This window comes from Halichoerus grypus, chromosome 8 (assembly GCF_964656455.1).
Source record: "Halichoerus grypus chromosome 8, mHalGry1.hap1.1, whole genome shotgun sequence".
In the NCBI taxonomy this organism is placed as follows: domain Eukaryota; kingdom Metazoa; phylum Chordata; class Mammalia; order Carnivora; family Phocidae; genus Halichoerus; species Halichoerus grypus.
The window spans coordinates 104,294,677-104,318,198 of NC_135719.1; the positions used below are offsets into that span (position 1 = coordinate 104,294,677).

Below are 23,522 nucleotides of genomic sequence, written 5' to 3' on the forward strand. Positions count from 1 at the left end.
CTTCAAGGTAGCCTGACTGCACACTGGATATAGATTCTTGGCTCAGGAAAACCATGGCTGCTTTTTTTTTTCCTCCTAAGGCCCCCCGACTCCGAATCTGAGTAGATGCCCCCAAGTGGATTCTGTGCTCTGAGCCCATGCCCAGTGTAGACAGAGGCCCAGCTTGAACTTTATTGCCACTCTCCCAGGGCAGCTTCTGGTTAGAGACATGACTTCCCCGGCCAAGCTGCCCACTTGACAAAAACTACTTTCTTGGCTGGCTGGGTGATTGGTATGGGGCCACTTCATGGGAGAAGGGTGTTTGAACTCGGTCTGTCCTCCCCCCTTTGTCTGAAATGAGCACCAGCCTGTCGTGCCTGTGTTCAGCATGGGATGGTTTGGTTGTGGGCTGCCTCCGCAGTGGCTCAGTGGGAGGTGGCTGTGTTTGGCTTCTCCCTCCTCTTTCCTTCTTCTTGACACATTTTTGGGAAGGCCAATTGCCTGTGACTTGGCAAACATGTTGTAGGCCTGGAGCTTGAGCTAGGGGAAAGAGAAGCGACATCACCCTTTGCTTGACAAGGAACTTGGTTTTGGGCTGGTGAGCTGACCATGCAGCCGTCAACTGTCTGAGCTGGTTTGCTTGGAAATTGCTCTCCTGGCCAAGCTCCAGAAATGTAATCAAAATGGGCCTCAAATCACAAGTTTTTTTGCTTGCATTCTGAGTTTCACAATTTAAAGAGTTGGCTGGTGCCTGTCCTAAGAGCACGGAATTTTCTACTGTCTGTAACACATGATGTGTGTGTGTGTGCACAGAGCACAGGCTGGCCGGCACAGGCATGTTTTGTAGCTAAGCCGTTTACACCGACAGGCAGGCAATGATTAAAGAACACAGTGTATGGCAGATTTTCTTTGATTTCAAGCATCATGTATCTGGATTTGTAGGTTGGTGTCTTTGAAGAAATGCCATGGAGAATCTTGCATATAAGTGCACCTGAACCACTAGGTACCAGACCTTGCCTCAGAAATACCTACGGATAATTTACTTAGGAGAATTCAGTGTGCCGTTTTTGGAGGCACAGGTGTATTTGGCCCCACACTGGGGGAAGTGAAGACCTGAACTTTGAGGAAGTCAAGTTTGAGGCCATTAGAGGCTGTTATTTATATCAGAGTGATGTGTATTGAAAGCCGAAGACTTTCATTCCACCACTGTCACGGAACTAGTTTAGAGAAGAGGAAGGGCGTGCATTTTGCCTTGTTGAATATTGCACTAAGAGCTTCTGGTGTGGTTCAGAGTTCTGGTCATTTGTATCCAGGCTCTGCTGTGGACAAAAGGTGCTTACACACTCTCTTCCTTCAGCCTTCTTTGTGGATAAAATGGCTCATTTCTGATTGGTTGATAGATGTGTGACTTGTTTCCTGCCCCCTTTTCCAAGATGTGAGCAGCCTGGTGTATGTGTTTGCACCTCTAAACTCAGAATGAAGACATTGGACTCTAACAGCCAACAAAACAATACATGAGGAACTCTTGTGTTTGTTATTATAATACATGAAGTCTCACATAACTAGCTTCTATTTTTATATCTTTTGAGTTCTAGGATCCCCTCCCCCCTCCACCCAGCAACACACGACAAGGCTCTTTGGTTATGGGAAATAAGTGTGTCTGGGGACAAACATGTCAGAATTATTAGGGAGAAACTTGGCAATGGAAGAAACCATGCAATATGCTTGACAAAAATTGAGAAACAATACATCTCAGAATTTCTGAGACAGTCTTTAATTTTTGGTTCAGAAATATGACCAAGAAACCACAGAAAGGGAAGCACCATTGCAGCCCTATTAAGGTCATTAACAATTAATCTTTCCTAAGGAGCCAGCAGAGGATATTTCTTCACAGAAAGATCAGGTATCTATAGGGCGCCTGGGTGGCTCAGTTGGTTAAGCGTCTGCCTTCAGCTCAGGTCATAGTCCCGGGGTCCTGGGATCTAGTCCTGCATCGGGCTCCCTGATTAGTGGGGAGTCTGCTTCTCCCTCTGCCCAATGCCCCCCCACCCACCCCGTTCATGCTATCTCTCTCAAAAATAATTAAATAAAATCTTAAAAAAAGAAAGAAAGAACAGGTATCTGTAGGAGGAGAACTTCGTCCCAGGATTGGTGGAAATTGAAGAGAAAAAACTTGTAGGGTTTTGCTCTAAATAAGACCGGGAGATAGATGTCCAAAAAGCAGAGTGCCTGGAATGACCCTAGTAAGGAAGTAGTAGGTGGCGGGAAATAATAGCACGTTTGCATAAGGGTTGAGATTTTTCTGGGCTTGCCTAACCCCAGTCCTTTGGAGTTGGCCTTTTATGAGGGTAAACATGGTTTACATAGTGAGCAAATATTAGTTCACATAATTAAAACCTGTTGAGTGGAACAGGAAACCTTCAAGGGGAATCTGCAGGTGCCTGTAAGCAAGGGTGACACTAGAAAGATCTTGGTATGTCAGCTCCTTCTCCCCCAGGGGGAGTGTCTCTGGAATGAAGCCACGAACGGCAGGAGAGGAAACAGACGGCTTGTAAAAATAAGAGCAGCGTGGCAAGATTCTGAACTTATTAATAATCTGCTAGCCCTGGGGAGAGTGTAAAAGGCATCTGGAGTATTTGCATTTTTGTTTATTGAAGGGAGAAAGGCACTTCACAACTCTCTCTCTCTCTCTCTCTCTCCTATTCATTCAGGACAGGAAATTTCCGAGTTGACTGCCATCTTAGGGGTTGAATCTGTTTTCAGCTTCACTCTGGGTTTCACCACACGTATGAAAGAAAGACGATTCCAGTAGGACTTAAAAAAGAAAAGCCAGCCTGACTTCTATGATCCAATTTTGCATTGTGGATGCGTTTTCTTCCTGGAGGGAGTCATGTGATTTCTCCCCTTCTCACCATCCTGCATTCTTTTCATTCTGAGGCCTGGTCACATCAGGACAGAAGCCCTCATCCTCAGGCTCTGGGGGATGAATGGGAGGCATGCCCCACTCTGGCTCTGCCTTAAGTTTCTTCCAAACAAGAGAGGAAAACAGGTGTGTAACTCAACATAATCCGGGGCAAGATATGATCCAGACCATGAGAGAAAAATAAACAGTGTGCTGATGGAAAATTAATCTTATTAGAGAAGATTTATTTGTGGTGACATTTGAAATGAGCCTGAAAAACTAGTCGGATTTTGACAGACGATAAAGAGTGTCACTAGTATTATTATGGTATTCATGTCCAATAATAGCTAAATGAATCTGTATCTGTTGAGGACATTTGGAGGCTTTTGGCCTCCACATGATGTTCCACTGGCAGGAATACCCCAGCTATCCTTTGGAAGATCAACTTTCTGTCTCTCACTCTCAACCCAAGTGGTTTGAATCGGGCTGATCCTGCCGCCTACACCCGCTCCCTTAGACATGTGACCCAGACTAGCCAATAAGAGAACCACATTCTCTTTACCACAGTGATCGGTTCGGGGGTGGGTGTGTGACCCAAGTTGGACCAGTTCTGGAGCTTTTTCTAGACCCATTGCCCAAGAGGCATCATCTTTCTGCTGGGATTGTCATACTGGTAGGTAGTAATTTAGGAGCTGCAAGGGGCCTGTTTTGTTACCACAGAGGAGAACCCAAGAGATGGAGAGATTCCTGAGCACCTGGATCCAGTCATGCCTGAAACTCAGCTGTTGGAGGTTTTAGTCAGTCAAGCCAATAAATTCACTTTGTAATAAGCCATTTTGTGTTTTTTTCCCTTGCAAACGGAAAAAAGTCCTAACCACTACAGAATTATTTTTCTTTTTTAAAGATATTTTATTTGTTTGAGAGAGAGAGCGCGAGAGCGCAGAAGAAGGGGGGAGGGGTAGAGGGAGAAGCCGACTCCCCGCCGAGCAGGGAGCCCGATGTGGGACTTGATCCCAGGACCCTGGGATCATGACCTGAGCCGGAGGCAGATGCTTAATGGACTGAGCCGCCCAGGCGCTCCACCAATACATAAGTTTTAAATAAGCTGCTTAAACAAACCAACACAACCTGTGGGGGTAGGAGGATTGCGGATTCACAGAGCAAGTTTCCAGCAAAAAGAAATCTTTCTGTTGCTAACGTTTTCCAGGTCAGCTTCCTAGATTCCGGTAATGAAGACATTGGAAACTGTATTCTTAAACCCCTGGTCTGAGGCTTCTCACCAATCTAGCCGACTCCTGTGTGCTGGATATTTTTCCATGAATCAGAAGTGAAATATGCAGCACTCTTGCCACAAAGGAATGAAAACAGTTCATCTGCCTTTTGTATCTCTCCAAGCTTTGTTTTTTCTGGGTCACACGTTGTAAGTGAAGAGTCATAATGATAATGCTGTTTGGATTTATGAACAGTTGAATAGACTATTGAGAAAAGACTCGTTAATCATCAGATGCAAATTCACTGTGGAAGAATTGCAGAGAGCAGGACAACTGCCTTGAGCCAACTAATTTTCTGCTCCTTCAGGGAAAACCGCTGGAGGCTTGAGTTAAGCGCCGCATCTGCAAATCCAAGAAAGAGAATGATTTTTATTGAGTGCTTACTATGTCCTTGGTACTAAGAACAATATTGTGCCCACATTCTCTCTTAATCTCATCCACTCTTCGAGGTAGGTCCTAACCCTGGTTTGCTGAGTTAGGAGAATGAGGCCGACATTATCAGTGGTTACCCAACATCCATTCTTTCCATGTTTTCTACAGAGACAAATCCAAGCGGTTACTACTTCTCGTTTAAAGTTCAGGCTCTCCGGGCAATTACTGCAGATATTTATCACTTTGCAAACATTTTTTTCATTTCTGCCCCACAGCTTTGGATAGCCAGGTGATATGGTTCTGGCCAGTGAGTTTTGAATCGAAGTCTTCTGAGGATTTTTGTAAAAGTGTTGCTTTCCTGATTTGGGTAGAGCCCCTTCCTGCTTGTTCCTTCGTTCTCCCTGCTTGGACCGTGGGTATGAGGCGGGTGGTGGAAGAGCCATTTGTGACTTCCAGGCAACCGTGGGGAGGACAGCCATATTCTGAGGGTGGTAGAGCAAGAAGATAGAAGGAAACCAGGATTTTCTCACATTGCAAAACCAATGTTTCTGTCCCGGAAGGCCTACTTTCAGACTTGTTATATGAAAAAAAACCCCAAACAAACCATTATTTGGTTAACTCAGTGAGGTTGGGTTTCTGTTACAGACAACTGAATGTACTCCCTGACACAGGGAAATTGAACTAAAGCAGTTTAAGGGACTTACTTGCATTTTCCATATAAAGTGATGCCTCAAAGCTGAATAAGACGTAGAACTCACCCTTAAATAGGTCAAGCCTAGTTTGGGAGGCAGATAGGTAAAGAAACAATTACAATGTAATGTCATTAATGCAATGATAGTGATTTGCCTAGGGTATCATGGGTGTTAGGAAAAAAAAGAAAATGAGACAAAAGTGGAATAAAAGTTAGCCAGGCAGAGAGAAAGGTGGGAAAAGAACCCAAATGGGGGGTGTATTTAGATGGAATGGCAAAGGGTTCTCTCATGCTTAAAGGCATGGAAGTGAGACACAGCCTAGTGGGTGCAGAGAGCCACAGGCTGGTCTGAGCTGTTGGAGCATAGAGTGTAAGGCAGGCAGGGGTGAGCCCTGCAGCAGGAGAGGTGTTTCATCTAGCTAGTGCTGCCGAAGAGGCCAGCCCCAAGTCTTAGTGGCTAAAAACTATAATATTTTATCCTTTCTCATACTTCTACAATTTGAGCTGAGTTCAGCTGGGTGGTTCTTCTGTTCATGGAATATTTATTGGGGTTGGAACATTCAAGAAAACTTCCTAACTCCCATGTTTGGTGCCTCTGCTGAGATATATTAAATACTTCCTCATAGCATGACAATCTCAGAGTGGTTGGACCTCTTACATGGTGGATGGCTTCCAATTAAGAAGAGGAAGCTGCTGTGCCTTTAAGATCTAGGCTCAGAAGTACCAGAACATCACTTCTACTGCACTTGGTTGATCAAGGCAAGTCACAAGGCCCATCCTGAGTCAGGGAGAGGAAGTAGCTTCTACTTCTTAATGGGAGGAGCAACATGCCCACACAGGGAGAGATGAATTAACAGTGACCATCTGTGGAGACTACCTACCACAAAAGTAAGCAGGGTGCAGATGCAGGACACACTTGCCTGCTTGTCAGGTCGGTTGATGCGAACGCAAGACCTGGGGGATATGCCCTGCTTCATATTTGGGATCTGAAAGGAAAATGCCTCTCGGACTGACCTGACCCATCACAGTAAAACAGACCAAGAAATGCGATTAGGCCGAGAAAGCGTTGGCATTTGGCTTCTCTGAACCCTCTTCAGTTTCCCTGTGGCATGGACAGGACTCAGAGGTTCCCACATGTCATGGGAGGTTGTTGAGTTGAGAGTCAGAGAGTTGACTCGAGTCTGCAATGGTGAAGGACCAGGCGAGCCCAGAGCAAAGGCTGGGTGGGCAGCATAGGCCACAGGCTGGAGGGGAGACTAGCAGCGAGCCCTTGGAGTCAGAATGGTAGGGGAAGCTGAGCAGGATGACTGAGCCCTGGCTAACCTAAGAGACCAGAGGAGGAGTTCCCAGCCACCCTATAGCAGAAACCAGTGAGGATCTGGAAGACATGTTATGGTTTTAAACACTTTGTCTTCTACCCTCTCAATCTCCAGTCATAGGTCACAAAAGACAGCACCCCTCCCAACCAGTGAATTACCCGGACACCATGTTGGAGAGCAACAAAGGGAAGAAGAGACAACAGAGAACCTGAGAATGTGCCTGAAGGGACTCCATATTTAAATGAGCCCTTCATGGCATTTCCTGGACTGTACTAAAACCCAGAATTTACCCAGCAAAAGAGGCTCACAAGGAAGAATAAGTTATAAGGAAATAAAGAAGCCATGTTAAGTAAAGTTGCAAAGAAATAATAGGAATAATGACAAAAGCAGGATAGCAGTGACTTCTGTGGGAGAGGAGGGGAATGTGGGAGTCCACAGGAAGCTTTGGTTGTTCTGGTAAGGACTTGTCTCTAAAGTGAGGGGATGCGTACATGTGTGCTGCTATAGTCCTTCTTCCTTTTTGTGGGCTTGAAATAGTTCATAATGGAACTTTGTAAAAAGCTATACTTCTGAATAGAATTGTGAGCCCCTGATGCCAGGCTTAGGTCTTGAACATGGTATATGGGAATGGGGATCTAGAAAGAGGCTTGAAATAAGTCAGATTTGCTTGTTAGGAAAATCACCATGGCTGGATTTGAGGAAGACAAGAGGAGAGAAAGGGAGGAGGCTGCCATACTAATCCTGTGAGAGCTGACAGTAGCCTGAGCTCCCAGGTGGTTGTCGGTGTCGCTTAGGAGTTAAGTTGGGAGGACTTGGTAATTGGCGAGATGGGGTTGGGAGGGTGGACAACTAAATACACCCCCCGTTTGAGTGAGTTGGTGGATGTGGACCCCCCTCTTGCACTGACTGAGATGAGAGAACCCAAAGGGAGGGTGTATTTAGTTGGAACGGCAAAGGGTTCAATCAGGACAGGTTGGGTTTGAAGGGCCTGTGGGATGTCCTCGTGGGGATGACTGGCTGAAGGGTGGGTGCGTGAGTCTGGACTGCAGAGAAGAGATCTGGGAAACCCCAGCATTGATGCAAATTGGAGCTGTAGAAGTAGGTGAGATGCCCTGAGGGAAAGTGAGTTAGGAGAGCAGAAAAGAGGACCCAGGACAGACTGAATACAGCATCCCTTTAGCCACAGAAAGGAAAGCTCTAGTTGTCCACAGCTCTGTAGACACCCACTTGCAATCTCTTCTGGTAAGCAGAAGAAACACCACCCACCACCCACTACCACCACCCCCACCACCCCCGCTCTGAGTTCCCCCTTCTGGCCTCCCCCTGTGGTGGCCTGTCCCTCCCTGCTCCCACCTAGTCCAGTCTCTATTCTCTGTCCACATTTGCCTGCCTGCCTGGGGGCTTGCTTTCCTTTCTCTCCAGAATTATTAAAAGGCACAAGAGGAAGGCTTCCCTCCACAACCAGATGAGGCCCTTATCCAGGGAACAGAAGGTCCAGCTACCCCACAGAGCCCGGTAAGACCCCAGTTGTGGGAGCCTCCTCTGAAGTACAGGCCTCAGTCTCCCAGATCAGATGGCAGCTTTCTCCTGGAGGGCCCGTTCTGTGGAGAACGACAGAAAATGAGAAGATGAGGGCTGCAGAGTACAGCTTGGAGACCCAGGGGTACCTTGGCTTCTGTCAGCTTCCTTGGCCACCGGGGGTGCCCACTCTCCTGTGTGTGCCAGACCTTTCCCAGCTGATGGCCTCCCCCTTCCCTAATCTCCAGACAGGCCTTTAGGAAGTCCTCTCATACGGCCACCACGGCGCCTTTGATTTGAATTTCTAAACACTGGTCTCTGTGGAAACCTCACAGGCCTGAGTAGCCAACACTTGATGGGATGTTTCTCCTCTCAACCCCTTCCTCTTTCGAAGAAGGGATATAACATTTCCTTCCTGGTGGGTTCGTTGGCAGTAACGGAACACGCGGAAGCTGGTCAGAGCAGTTCGGGTTGATGGCAAGCTTAGGGGACGTGGACATAACAGGGACTCATAGCCCGGCCGGCCCCTTCCTGTCAGCCTCCCATTTCCCTTTAGTTTTTGTTATCATAAATGCAGGACAGTGAGTGTCAGCCTTTGTCTCTCCTTGTTGACAACCTGGGCATCCTCTCTTCCACCCAGACCTTGGAAATCTCTCTGTTTTTTTAAAATTTGGTTTCTGATGTGAAGTTTACATTCTGGGTTAGACAGGGAACGGCTCAAAGCTCTAGAGAAAAAGTGTTTCTGGGGGCCCTGGGTGGCTCAGTCTGTTAAGCATCTGCCTTCGGCTTAGGTCATGTTCCCAGGGTCCTGGGATCGAGCCCTGCATCGGGCTCCCTGCTCCGTGGGGAGCCTGCTTCTTCCTCTCCCGCTCCCCCTGCTTGTTCTCCCTCTCTCTCTGTGTCTCTTTCTGTCAAATAAATAAATAAAATCTTAAAAAAAAAAAAAAAGTGTTTCTGCCCCCAAATTCGATTAAGAGAATTCGGGAAAAGCCAAAACAGCAAAGCTGTCCTTCAGAAATACTAGTCTCTCAAAGCATTTCTCTAAAAAAGTAGATTTCAATGTATTCATAGGAATGGTAGAGGGTTTTGGTTTCCTAAAACCAACCCTATAGTCAAAGTGATCCAGCTACAGAATAAGATAGTTGAGAAAGTTTTTGTATAGAAAACATGTTAAGGAATCATTCCAAACCATTGCGGCACATCTACTCTGAGAGTTTAGGATTGCTTAGGATTGCTTTTACCTATACAAACTGTAACCTTCTGATATAAAATATATGCCAAGAAGAGGAGGCATGTGCAATAAGCAATCTCCACTCTCAGGATCTTCGTTTTCACCCCATCACTGGTCTTTTATTGAACTGTGCAGGGGATAGCCAAAGGTCCTTCAGCTCGTTCCTCTGCCTCCAGACTGACTAGAAGCACCTCAGACAGCAGGGTGGCCGCTCCCTTTAAAGGAATCTTCTGGAAACCTGCCCACTGCTTTGGATTTTGGTTTCCTTATCTTGAGCATCTGATGGTTTTTGATGTGCCTTCCAGCTCTCGGGACCTTCAATGCCACCACTCTTATTCTGGGCTTGTCCTTTTGGGATGGTAGGCCTGCCCCAGACCTTCCATCTGTCCTTATTCTGGGCCAGGTGTTAACAGCCAGCTGATTGGATCAATAATCTGGGGAAGGGGTGTGCTAGTGGGTTCAATGTGGTACTTTTCCCAGGGAATATATTTGCATTTTGATAGGAGTCCCCTGGGTGGAGTGGGGTGGGGGGTTGGTAGGGGGTGTTAATTTAAAGAGATTTCCAGGCTTTGGAACAAACTGGGGTGTGTGTGTGTGTGTGTGTGTTATGGGAGGAAGGGAGCAGGAGGAAGAAGAGGAGGAGGAGGAGGAAGATAGTGGATGCCATTTATCAATGTAGCAAAAAGAACGTAGAGAACACCCTTTGTCCCTCCCATCCAGAGAAGACTACTGCTACTATCTTGGTATGTATCCTCCCAAGCACCTAGTGTTGTAAATGTGAATGAACATCCTTATCTCTCTCTAGCAGTCAAATTGAGACACTTTTATGAAACTCAGAAGTTCACATACATGGTTTCTATGTCTACCTCTTAATAACCCTCTCTTTGTTCTGCTAACCCACTTCTAGGAATTTATCCTAAAGAAAAATCTAGAATAATAAGACTAGCATTAGCTATGGTGTATTGAGTTTTAATTGTGTACCAGGAGTTTTACACACATTGGTTCATTTAAGTCCTGCACCAAGCCTGCAAAGTAGGTAACACCACCCCTTACCTGAGGCTGGAGAGGTGAAGGACTTTGTCCAGGGCTCTCTGCTAGCCAGCTGGTTTGGAGCTGGGGCTCAGTGTCAGGGAGGGCACCCCAGGAAAAGGCATCATCCACCTGGATACTCTCAGAGGTGAGTGTATCCTCTTGTCCCAGGGTCTCCCATTCTCCCCAAATGTTCCAAAGGCCCTGGGTGGTGGGAGGACTAGGATCCCATGTCTTGCGCTCACCTTCACAGCTGGGGGGGGGTGGCCGCAGGTGACAGGGCCTGCTATGCCTCCCCCCTGTCTAGTTGCAGCTCTTCTTTGAAAGCTCCCCTTCCGATGAAGACTTCCCTTGCTTCCTCTGACCAATTCTGTTTCTCCTTTCTCTGTTCTACGTCAGAATAGCCTAGAAGAGATTTCCACTGCCTTCCAACTCATCACAGTGGTTCTAAAAATGTGTTCTTACGATCCCAATCAGAATCCTCTGGGAAGCTGTGAGGCAGACCAATTAAATCAGATTCTCTGGTGGGGGGGGGTGCCCAGGACTCTGCATCTCGCAAGCATTTAGCGGTGCAGGTAGCATGCTCAAGTGAGAGAAGAACTACTCTGGCATTTACGTCCCCGCAGAGCAGGGGCTCTGTCGCATCGCCCTTGTGTTCCCTGCGGCTTTAGCGCGGGGATGTACAGCAGATGCAAGTGGTGAATCGATGCAGCGGTGAATTTCTTAGGGAGGAAAGGAGAAAAAAGGAGGTGGAAAAGGTGGGATTAAGGGCGGGGAATAAAGGAAGAGGGTGTACTGTGAGAACTTCTGCAGGAGAGTCGAAGAGATAGGAGATCTCAGGGCTGATTTAGGAGGCCCACTCTTGGGGTCCTTTGAGGACTACCAACAGATATTCAGTCAACATCTTTTCCCCTCCTTTTTTTATTTTTTATTTTTTTTTTTAATTATTCCCACAGATGCATACTTCAGTCCCAGGAATTTTTTTTGAAACCTGAACTTTCAATGCCAGCATGAGTAATTGTGTATAAAGTGGGTCACAAGGAAGTGATAACGAATGCACAGACTATTTTAACTGCTGAATCAGAAATCTCTGTGCTATATTATGAAATATGCAGGAAGGAAAATAAGCAGATGATAGGAGTGGAAGGAATCCTAAAATAATATTTTCACAAACAAATTCTGGCCCAGCATCTGCCTGGAGGATAGGGGGTAAGGGAGCTCTGATGATACACACTCCTGAGAGTTAAAGAATTGGAATAAAATTGCAGACCTGGAAATCTTTCCAAATGACGTAAGACCTTCTGAGGCACATGACCGCTCAAGCCCACAACTTGAAAGGCTTTGGCAATGTTGTAGGGGCATCTCAGTCTGCTTCGTAGCATCGGCCGGCAGGGCTTAGAGAAGGCAAAGACAGACAAAACAAAACCCACAAAAATTTAAAGTCTGTTCTATTTGCTCTTCCTAAAACAAACAAACAAACCCCACCTTTTTTGATTTAATCTGTTTCGTCGATTTTTTTTCATTTGGTAAAATATACACAACATAAAAATTACCATTATAACCATGTTTAAATGTACAATTCAGTGGCATTAATTACATTCACAATGTTGTGCAACCATCACTACTATCTATTTCCAGAACTTTTTCGTCATCCCAAACAGAAACTTGTACCCAATAAACAGTAACTTTCCATCCCCCATCCTCCCAGTCCATGGCAACCATCATTCTACTTTCCGTCTCTATGAATTTGCCTGCTCTAGGTAAGACCTTGTATAAATGCAATAATACAATATTTATTTCTTTAGACAAAAATAATGCAATATTTGTTGTATTTCACTTAGCACAATGTTTTCAAGGTTCATTCATGTTGTAGGGTGCATCCGAATTTCCTTCCTCTTTATGGCTGAATGGTATTCTATTGTATGTACAACATTTGGCTTATCCCTTCATATACTGATGGACAGTTGGGTTGTTTCCACCTTTGGCTACTGTGAATAATGCTGCTATGAACAATGGGGGTACAGGCATCTGGTTCAGCCCTTATTTTCAATTCTTTGAGTATCTGCCTGGGAGTGGAGTTGCTGAATCCTATGGTAATTCCATGTCTAACTTCTGAGGATCCACAAGCTGTTTTCCATCATGGCTGCACCATTTTCCTGTCCCATCAGCAGCACACAACGGTGCCAGTTTCTCTCCATCCTCACCAACACTTGCTATTCTCCTTAAAAAACAAACAAACAAACAAACAAAAATAGATGCTAATGGGTGTAAAATGGTATTTCATTGTGGTTTTGATAAAATTTTAAACAGAAATTGTACCAAAGACACATATTATAGGTAATTTCACATAGTTTAGGTTTTAAAGGCAACTGTGAATCATAAAATGTATCAAAAATAATACTAAATAATTACTGTTTGTAATTCGTCTTATTGGGCACAGTCTCTTTTTGTTTATCCTATTTTGGTAAATTTCTAAATTTCCCTCCTATATTTTCATCTTGTATATTAGTTAATTTTTATTCTTGGTACAAGTTTCAAATTTTATCCAATCCTTCAAAAATAATTTTTGTAGATGACATCAGGTATTTTAATGTCTGACGACAATTATTATCATTTCTGGTCTCTTATTAAACCAGCCTTTGAGCTTGAGTTGATTCTTTTAATTCCATTGTTATGCAGCATTTTGTAGTCATTAGGGACAAAGATAAGACATTGTTTCTTTGAAGCTGAGCTGTGGTATTTTCTCAAAACACTTATTATAGTCACATGATTGATCCAATGTGTTGAAATACGTGTTAAATCTTAATTTTCTTTGGGCCAACACATTTGACAAAGAGAGCATTCGTGAACACTTGGTCAAGAAATACTTGAGGGCGTAATATGAGCCAGCTGTGGTACTGGGTGCTGGATACACACGGGCGACAAGACAGACCTTGTGGCATGTGATAGAAGCTTGAAGAAAGAGTCCTATTGTTTTTATTGCCTTCTTGACTAATAACTTAAGGGATAACTTGTAAAAGTTTTGGGATAAATTTGTCCCAGGACCAAACTGTACTTATTAGATTGATTTTATACATGGCTTTCCTAAAAGGATTTGAGTTAGCTTTTAAGAGATAACAAATGATAATGTTAATATGCAAAGAGGTAGAATCAAGACCAAGAAAAAAGGAAGGTAGTAACATGCTAGAGCCCTTAGGTGCACATGCTGGACACAACTGCCATTATGTAATTACTATGTTACTACGTTCAACACAAGCTCTAGGGATGTGCTTGCATGGGGAAAGAAAATTAACAGTGACTTGAACAAGTAGAGCTCATGTATCTCATAGTAACAAAAAGTCTGAAATTATGCAACCCAGGGCTAGCACAGTAACTATCAGGGACCCAGTTTCTTTGTCTTTCTGCTCTGCCTTATTTATTTATTTACTTATTTATTTTAGATTTTATTTATTTATTTAGAGAGCGCAAACACAAGCAGGGGCAGAGGAAGAGGGAGAAGAAGACTCCCCGCTGAGCGGGGAGGGCAATGCAGGGCTTGATCCCAGGACCGCGAGGTAATGACCTGAGCTGAAGGTAGACGCTTAACTGACTGAGCCACCCAGGTGCCCCATCTGCTCTGCCATCTTTATTTATTTTTTTTTTTTTAAGATTTTATTTATTCATTTGTCAGAGAGAGAGAGAGAGCACAAGCAGGGGGAACAGCAAGCAGAGGGAGAAGCAGGCTCTCGGCTGAGCAAGGAGCCTGATGTGGGACTCGATCCCAGGACCCCGGGATCATGACCTGAGCCAAAGGCAGACGCTTAACTGACTGAGCCACCCAGGTGTCCCATGCTCTGCCATCTTTAGATGTACACCTTTGTCTTCATGCTTCATGACCATATGATCCCAAAATGGTTGCTGCACCTCAAGGCAGGACAAAAGGAGAAGGGCAAAGGGGCCAAGAGCTTTTTCCTATCTTCATCTGGAAATCCAGATAGACCCTCAGGAATACTTACACACACAGTGGGTTGCCTTATAGAAGAGGAACACTGCGCTTAGGGACCCCAAATCTTACATAATAACAGGAGGCAGGCCTGTCCTTTGCTCTGGAGTGAAGCATTATTTCTGTCTTCCCAGGTTCCAAGCAAGCCTTCCTGTTACTCTGGAGAGACAGTATGTCTATTTTCCAAGGTTGTATGCCTTTCAAACATGCTTGAGAAGATAGTCTGAAACAAAAGAGAGTCAGGGCCCACTGCTTGAAAGATATGCAGAAATGTGAGACCATGGAGAATTGTCTCCCAACCATACCCTCCTCGGGACATCTGCCTGTATATTACTGGCTGGAACTATATCATATGGCCACCTCTACCTGCAAGGGAGGCTATGAAATTGAGTATTTGGGGTTGGGCACATTGCTGCTCTAAATAAAATTGTGGTTTTGTTAGTAAGAAAAGGCAGGCGAGGGATGGAGCTTCACAAGAGCAAGGCAAAAACTGTGCCCAGGTGTTTTTATCTGCCTGGCCAATGTCTTTTCCCCATTGCTTAACAGATCTTATGACACTGTATTTACTGATCCTGCCAGAAATAATTTATAAAACCAAGACATAAGAAAACTTCCAGTCAACCACCATTTTACAAATCTCAAATAAGCTACTGGTAGTTTAATGCAGAATTTTAATGTCACAATTGTGTAATATTAGATCTAAGTGTACAAGCCCATAATTCCTTAGAATTCTTCCCATTAAAAAAAAAAATCTGTATTTTTTTATTTTGACAAGCCATTTTGTGGAGGGTGAGAGTAAAAGTTCGTTTAATTTAAGAAAATGTTTATGTCATGAAATTTCCCCCAATCTTTGAGTGTCTCTTGCTTAAAGAACACATTCTACTTTGTGAACAGATAGGTGTTTGGTAAGAGGTTTATAAATATACTTTTTCTGGTTTCATTTATTTTAAGAGGATATTTTCACCTCATGACAGTCATTTGGGGCTGACAATGTTACCATGGTAACCATGCTCCAAAATGCTGGTTGCCAGTGAATATTGATCCTTAGCACCTCAGCACCTTTCACGACAGTGCTCACTCCCTTAGGGAAGGAGGCTTTGCTCAGAGCACATTTAGGTCAAGGAGTCCACACTCCTGGTGGTGGTTAGGTACCATCACAGAAATCTATTGGATTTTTCTCCCAGCAACCAGTCTAAGGATTCCAGGGAGAATCCAGGCCTGCTCCACATCACTGCGGCTTGTATTTTCACTGTAACAGATAGAGGCGAAACTTCTTTGTTTCCTCTTCAGCTGCATTGTTCAAGTTCAGAACCCCGGTCAACGCACAGGAGGCATGGAGGGAACATTTCGAATGTGAATGGACATGCCTTCCCCAGAGGCAAAGAAGTTTGTAAACTACTTTTCAAAGCTCGTACTGTATGGTTTTGAAATAGAAATGCTTCTCCCCTGAAAGGGAGGGCGATGTTTTAATCTGGGGCAGTGCACTGGGGCCTTAAAGATTGAGCTCAAATCAGAGTCCAGGGGTGTCGTGGAGGTGATGGATCTCAGGGCTGTGGGAGGGCAATCGCAGCTGGAGTTTGCCCTTTTTCTCCATAAATGGGGGGCCACCCCTGCCTTCAGCAAGGTTTTGTGCATGAGAAAGGGGAGGCTTGTTAGAAAGAGCAGCTTTGAAACTTAATTCTCTTTGCCAAGAACTAATGGACTGTCTTCAACGTGCATGAAAATATGTTCAGCACGGTGACCAGAGAAGCCAAAATGAGGCCTCCACAGACCTAATTTGGCATCAGTTTATCTCCACGTGAGAAGATCTGGATGCGCTTATTTTACTCTCTGCTATAACTAAGAAAAAAACAAACAGAAACCCTGCAAAGGTTCACTGAGACAGCAGTCACGAAAAAGGAATTTGAACCAAGATAACGTTAGTTACATTTTACCCACACGTTCCCGAAGCCTGAGCACTACCAGTTGAGCAAACGCAATTTGGCCCTTCGCCATGACATTAAAACTTCACCAAGTCAGCAGAGACTTTGTGTAACTCAAAGAAGCCTCGCACACAGACGCATGCACGCACGCAGACCTCTTTGATACCTCAGGGACACTGAGAACTAAGGGATCCTGAGGCCAGGTGAGACATTTCACTTTCTGACCGTCTTTGTTCTGTGTTTGGAGAAAGGCCAACGTGTGCCTTATTGAAGTGGAAATCCAGGGAGAAAACGTAACGGAAGAAGTTCCCCTATTTCTCGTAGCAATAGCTAGCCTTCATGGAGCTCTGACGAGGAGCCAGGGAATGTTCTTCGAGAGGATTTCGCTGACTGCTCATTAACGGTCCTATCAGGTCAATGTGAGGATAATATCCATTCTATAGTTGTGACAGCCGAGGCACAGAGAAGTGACTTACCCAACATCACACATAAAATTACAGACCCCCCCACCTTCGGGGCTCAGGGTCCTCTAAGCAAGACGCTACAGCGGGGAGGAGAGAGGCGATCAGGCGGTGATATACTGGAGGCGAAAACAGAGGGAGGCTCTTCAAGTCAAGGCAAGCACAGTGTCTCCGAGGACAGTGCAGTTTCTCCTCAGTGAAGTATGGGTCAGGCTCCCCAGCCTCAGAGGCCTGTCCAGGGTTCCTCGGCGGCCAGGGTCACATTGCTCAACGGCCTGTAGGTAGGAGTGCTGCAGCCCTGGAAGGAAGCCCAGGCTGTAGGGCTGCCAGACCCCACTGGTCTTCTACCCAAAGACAGAGGAGAATGTCTTTCCTGGGTAAACTCTCCTTCCAGTGACCTTCCTGAGGTAAGTCTTGTCTGTTTCCGTGTCTGCCCTCCTTAGCGTATCTCCTCTGACTCCAAAAACACGTCCCCTGACAGCGCACCAGCTCCCCCGATGTGCTTGGGTACCAGACACTGTGTGCTCCTGGGGGTGGGGGAGGGGCTGGTAGAGTCATTCCCACTCTTCGTTTTTCTGCAGTGATCCTGTCCTTACTGACAGTGCGGGACACCCAGGACTGGCTGGCTTATCAGCAAAATGCACCTCTTTTTAAATTATGCTGCCTGTTTTCCCTGAAGAGTAAAGCTCTGTCTAATCCAAATAATATAGGGGAAATGTTTGTAACTGTGATGTCACTGTCTGTGGTTGGAAATTAAAAAGCAGAGAGGACATATGCCAACATCTGCCTCTGGGATTTCTTTACCTGTCTCTCAATACAGTAGCAGAGCCTCTGAGACCTCAGACCATTCACCGTTATCTTTGGTCGTCAAGAGGACAAACACCTCTAGCCCTAAAGCATGCATTATTACAATCATTGGGTTTAAAAATATATAGATAGTTTCAATAAAAGGGATGACTAGATTAAAAAAAATAAGAAAGTTTGTTAACTAAAGATTTATTTATTTGAGAGAGAGAGCTTGCGTGCGTGAGCAGGGGGACAGGCAGGCAAAGGGAGAGGGAGAGAAGCAGACTCCCTGCTGAGCGCGGAGCCTGACCTGGGGCTCAACCCCGGGGGCTGGACCCCATGACCCTGAGATCATGCCCCTGAGATCATGACCTGAGCTGAAATCAAGAGTCAGGCACTCAACTGACTGAGCCACCCAGGTGCCCAGTTAACAAACTTTCTGAATCCAAAGTCAAGCCTTCTTGGTTAAACCTACAATATAATAGACTTTTTTTTTTTTTTTCAACAGGAAGATTCCTTTATAATGGTGAATTTAATAACACACAGGGCTAGAGTACAGCCTCAGTCACTGGTCCACAGCAGGCAGGAAGGGAGCAGTGAGAAGAACCAACACATTCCAGGACTCATGTCACACTGACCCCCACAGGACTGCCACGTACCTCCCTGAAGCTCCACCCACCTGCTAGTGCAGCCAAGAACTATGTCGCTTTTAATTTGTCATTTTCGCTCATTGAAGATAAAATCCACCATGGTGACAGGATTTCAGCACAACAGTCTGTTGAAATATTTGTATATACTTAAAAAAAAAAACAAAAAAGACAACTAACAGTCCATTCTGTGCTCTGTTTCCCTGGAGGATTTCTCATGATCTGGGAACCAAGAATTAACACACTTCAAAAGAAGCAATAAAAATTCTAGCGCCGTACTCAGAAGCAGTTGGTGCACTTGCCAGGGTTGGAGGGGGGAGCGGAACAGGTGCTCTGCTTGGGGGCAGGGTGCGGCCTTTGGGACAGCTGAGTGGACACGCAGACAGAAGCATCCACAAGCAGGACACACTGCCAGGGAGGGCCTGTTTCCTTCCGTGCTCTCCCCAGGTACGGGGGCATCACGTCACCCGCATGATGACTTCTCAGGACTGAGGACCCTATCCCTCACTCTGCATCCACTCTAATGGGGGGTCTCTGACTGAAATGGGCTGAGGCCAGGAGTTGGGATCTAACTCTGTGCCACCCCGGTAGATTTGCTTCAGGCTATTCCAAGCAGGAAGGGCCTGGGACGCTCACCTCCCCAAGTAGCTGTGAGGCATGAGGGAGAAGGCAAGGGGAGGAGAGGCTTAGAAGGCAGACGTGACTAGAACCAGCGGCTCTGGACCTGGCTCAGCTTTGTGGGTCAGTCCTGCGGCCGCTGCCACCTTATCCTTGTGCTGGGGACAGACTATGAGAAGTCTTCACAGCCGGTAGCTTCCGTACGTGATACCGTATGTGATATATATATATATTATTTTTACTGAAATAAATGCAACAGATTCAAGTTCATTCCCCTTTGCTAGAACTGTTCCCTTCCCTGCCCTGAGAACTTCACGCCTTCGAGCCTGCCACCAGGCACTCCCTGGCTTGTCATCTGCCCCCCCTCCCCCTCACCATGGGAAAGTGGCCCCAGGATGAGCAGAGGACACACAGCACAAGAGGTGACTGGAAGGAGGGCCTACCTCGACGAGATTTCTAACTAACTCTGAGAACCTAAGGAATTGTGAAGGACTCAAAGAGGGAGCTGAGGTTCAAGGTCACTGGGCTTTTTGTTGTTGTTGTTGTTGTTAAAGATTTTGTTTATTTATTTGAGAGAGACAGAGTGAGAGAGAGAGCACAAGCAGGGGGAGCGGCAGGCAGAGAGAGAAGCAGACTCCCCGCTGAGCAGGGAGCCCGACTCGGGGCTCTATGCCGGGACCCTGGGAGCATGACCTGAGCTGAAGGCAGACGCTTAACTGACTGAGCCACCCAGGCACCCTAAGGTCACTGGGTTTTATCTGCAGTTGAATCAGACTCAGGCAGTCTGGTCTTAGTCTCCAGAAGGGACAGCCTGGAGGTCGTGAGAGTGCTCATCACAGAAGCCCTGTCCGCAGGAAAGCTTGTTGCTGAACTCCTTCCGGCAGGAATCTCCTAATCAGCACCCAGCCATGCCAGCCCGGCCGCACCCTTCACCACACCTAGTGGTACATCAGTGGCTGTCACCGTGCATCCCCCCCGCCCCCGCATTCTGCACATCCTCGCCCATCTCCCGAGGGTCCTTCCTTCACTGTCCACCTGTGCCTCAGTAACTTCTCACTGGCTTCGGAGCAGGTGGTCACACCCCTGCTCAGGCACCGACTGGGTCTTGAATGAACAGCCGTCACAGAAGCCCTCCCCACGGGCCGGGCAGTGGTGCCAGGGGGCACTATCTCTGAAGGATGGAGCTTACTTGGTGCAGCTCCAGAAGGCACAGGCGAGCTGGTCCATCAGCCAGAAAGTCACAGCGCCGGTGGGCCCATGGCTAAGCTCAGACACCAACTGAGCTGTGAAGTTCATCCCGTGCAAGAGGCGCTAGGCAGTGCTGTTGTTGACCTTCAGAAATCCATCATTGCAGGCCACGCGGGCGCAGTCTCGGTCTGCACCCAGCTATCCTCAGGATCTTGGTTCCCAAACCAGGATTGCTGGCTATGATAGGCCGCATCACAGTTAGGACATTCAATCACATACCCAGACCCCAGGCACATTTTTTTGAGACCCATCCAGTGGGAGTGGGTGGAAGCCAACGTCCTGGGCACTCGGCTGGCTTCCTTGCTTTTTTCCCAACAGGCCTTGTGGGTATAAACTCAGTTGTCCTGCCGGTGGGAGTACCTGCAGCGGCCTTGACTTCATGAAGTACTCCTTTCCTAAGATTCACGCAGCCCTTACACGCAGCCCCACAGCTGAGGCCCCAGGAGGAGGGTCCAGGGTGCCGGGGAGAATGATCGCGGGTGCAAAGCCTGCCGAAGCCCGGGGGATTCCGTGGGAGGTGGTAAGTCCTCGTTCCCTTGTAGTGAATGGAACTGAAGGCTTCAGAGAAGCCACCCCGCTTCCAGAACAGGTCCTGGACGAGCTTTTCTGGCACCTCGAGGGCTGCTCAGAGCCCAGCAGATGAGTGTGCTCAGTGTCCTGGAAAATGACAACAGCAGTGCCCGGCGTGGACCAGGGGACATCCAGGCCACAGCGGGCAGGGCAGCCGTGAGCTCCTTGGGAGAGGGCTTCACATACGCTTCAGAGGTGTCCCCAAGGCACTTGAAGGGGTCATGATGCAGCCCATCTGCATGAGTTCCAAGGATGGCGAGGTCTGAGGTGGCCAGGCCCTTCAGCAGCAGCTGTGCTGTCTGGCTGGGACTCACTGTAGCCCCCGGGAGCCCCTCCACATCTGTTACTCCTGCTCTGTGGCCCAGGTTGTGCACTGCCCATACTCTCACGGTGCAGGGCTCCCGGGCAGGGGAGGTTTTGAAGGCTTCCCGGCCATAAAAGAAAGTATGGTTGAGGTGTGAGACTTTCCATCAGCAGTATTTCCGAAAATGGAAACCACCTTCCTGGGCTGACTGGCTTTGCAGTCCAATTTCCTAATAGTCCCCTTCATTGGCGACTGGAATGTGTCTTCCTTTCTCTCCGCTTGGAGGAAACTCACAACTTTCCCAGTCATCTTCTTCCTCCTGGTTTCATCCTGCTCTTCTTCCTTCAGTAACCCCCGGACCTTAGTGATGTGGTACACAGCAAGGGGCTGTCTCCCTTTGCTACCCCCCAGGGGAGTCCTTTCTGGCACCCCGGGCACAAGTTGATTTTACAGGTCTGGCCCCTTCTGGCGCCCTCTGCCTCATACCTGGGTGCCCTCTGTCTCGCACCTGGGTGCCCTCTGCCTCGCACCTGGCCCTGGTGAATGCCCCCTGGGGCCCTTGCTGGGGCGGCTAAGGGGTGCAGCCGGGTTGGAGTCCTATTGTCCCAGGGCTTCTCCCGCCAATGATGCTCCTTCTCACAGAGGAAACACTGCAGACTGCAGCACTCACCACACCAAAGACAGCTTGGTCAGCCCCGCCGCAGGCCTAACTTTCCTGGCACCTCAGCCCCAAATTCAGGCCCTTCTCTGCTGGGGGAATCTGGGCACTCATACTCAGATCGGTAAGGAAAAATCACCCACCATACGAGCATGCCTGGGCTTTCCCCAGGAGTGAAGACAAAGGCTTTGGGTCTGAAGGCTGAATGGAATTGCCACAGGGTTCTGAACACCTTAAGACAAAACAAACAAAACCCTTTGTGGTCCTATTAGAATACTCACAGATGTTCAAATTTTAAATTTTCTGCCTCCAAGATTCCTGTATCAGCAGCAATGTTGATTTGGTTTGATGCTTTCATCCTTCATAAGGGGTAGGCAAATAGTGGGTCAAAATGAACTTGAAAGGGTCTTTTATGGCTTTGAGAGATCTGATGGGTTCACTGAGGCGGGCTTATCAGCTGGGTCTCAACCACAAGGTTTTGCTAATGAAAGAGAGTGGTCAGGAGCTTTTCAATATAATCCAACTTCAAGTCAATATTTCAAGGGTACCACAGAGCAGCTTGGGGAGGGCAGGGTGGGGTTGGGCGGCAGTGGGGCACCCGTTGGGACAGAGGCTGTTCCTCGGGGCACCGGTGGACCCATCCTCATCCCCGTCTCTGCCCCCCTCCTCCTTCACTGCCTCCCAGGCTCCTCCTCCCTTATTGTCAGCTGGGATCCACTCCTAGGTTTAGTTTTAAACCAGTGATTCAAAGCACAATTTAGCTGTTCCTCTGAAGACTTTAACTCAAAAAAAAAAAAAAAAAAAAATCCAATGGGGGATAATTGTTCACATCTGCCTAATGATGTTTCTATGTGAAAAAGCATAATAGAATGTAAGATTTTGAGTTACAATAGCTTTCAGTTTATAATTAAAATCAAAAGGGTAAAATTCAAGTGAAAGAACTAGATACTTCTGAAAGGTATTCTTTATATGAGGACTCAAGGCAACACATTTTGTTAGCAATATCAGACATTGATTTTTTTTCCTGATTTTTTTCTACTTTTGTGCAGGTGAGGTAGGAAGGAGCAGATGTTTTGGTCTAGCAAGACAATAATTCACTTCATTATGACTACTTGCCTTCACCTTGTTTGTGCCGTTCATTGTGAACAGAGGCCCAAAATGCTGTCGATGGGGCCTGAAATGTACCATATGGAACCAGAGGGCTTTGGGAGAACTGAAAATCATTGCCCTGGCCTCACTCAGTCACCTGTCCCCAGGCAAAATCATACCCTGTCGTCCATGAGGATTCAGAGAGCCCCAGCTTGGACTGAGCTGCTATTGCTGACCACAGCCCTTGTTGCCCTGGGCCCACAACACCCTCAGCCACAGGACTGAGCGCACTAATGCTGGCAAGATGTCAGAGACCAATGACTGGAGAGCAGGCTTGTGTTGGAGAGAACATAGCTCTAGGGCAAGACTGGTGAATTGAAGTAGGGTAGGGGTGAGTGGGGTCTGACTGGTGCACAACGGAGAAGTCCAAGTGTGCTGTGAGTTCAACTGAAGCCAAGATTCCGATGAAAGACTAATGTGGTAGACAGTAGGTGCTCAATGAATGCTTCTTAACTGGATAAATCAGAAGATGCTGGTCAGAGGGTCCTGGGTGGGGGTGGGCTGGGGAACCAGCTGGGGTTGTTAAGGGCCTGTGGAAAGACTTATTGCAGCTTGAACCAGGGCGCTTCCTTGGAGGAGTGGGCACCAAGCTGCAGGATTGAACACAAAAGCTGGGCTTGTTTCAGTGAGGTGGGGCAGAAACTGCTCGTTGCCAACCCAGTATCTACTCTCACCTTTTTCCTTAGTAACGCAATGCAGATTTTAATCTTGGGGGCAATGTGCCCTGCTGAATGATACATTCATCTGCCACATTTACAGCTGCGATGGCCATTGAGGCATAAGTCTAAGCTGTTGTGTGGGTCTTCTGTGAATATTCTTTAAGAGGTGCTACTCTACTGACATACTCATTTTTTCCCCCTTCTCC

General features: G+C 46.9%; 1 protein-coding gene, 2 long non-coding RNA genes and 1 pseudogene across 3 annotated transcripts in view; 2 read left to right on the forward strand and 2 right to left on the reverse strand.

The window, feature by feature from the left end:
* The first annotated feature begins 4,481 nt into the window (after window positions 1-4,481).
* LOC144378850 (uncharacterized) lies at window positions 4,482-18,285 on the forward strand. The gene is made up of 2 exons (XR_013440686.1): window positions 4,482-4,601; window positions 17,972-18,285. It is a non-coding gene; the product is annotated as an uncharacterized LOC144378850 (long non-coding RNA).
* The window catches only part of VCPKMT (valosin containing protein lysine methyltransferase), a 115,220-nt gene continuing 102,986 nt past the window's right edge, over window positions 11,289-23,522 (reverse strand). The window contains exon 7 of the mRNA XM_078053650.1: window positions 11,289-11,706. The gene's annotated coding sequence lies outside the window, so the exon portion shown is untranslated. The remainder of the gene's footprint in view (window positions 11,707-23,522) is intronic.
* Window positions 15,083-17,947, forward strand: LOC118547328 (uncharacterized). Its single transcript, XR_013440684.1, has 3 exons — window positions 15,083-16,419; window positions 16,959-17,084; window positions 17,259-17,947. It is a non-coding gene; the product is annotated as an uncharacterized LOC118547328 (long non-coding RNA).
* On the reverse strand, window positions 19,877-21,934 carry LOC118547257 (zinc finger FYVE domain-containing protein 1 pseudogene; annotated as a pseudogene).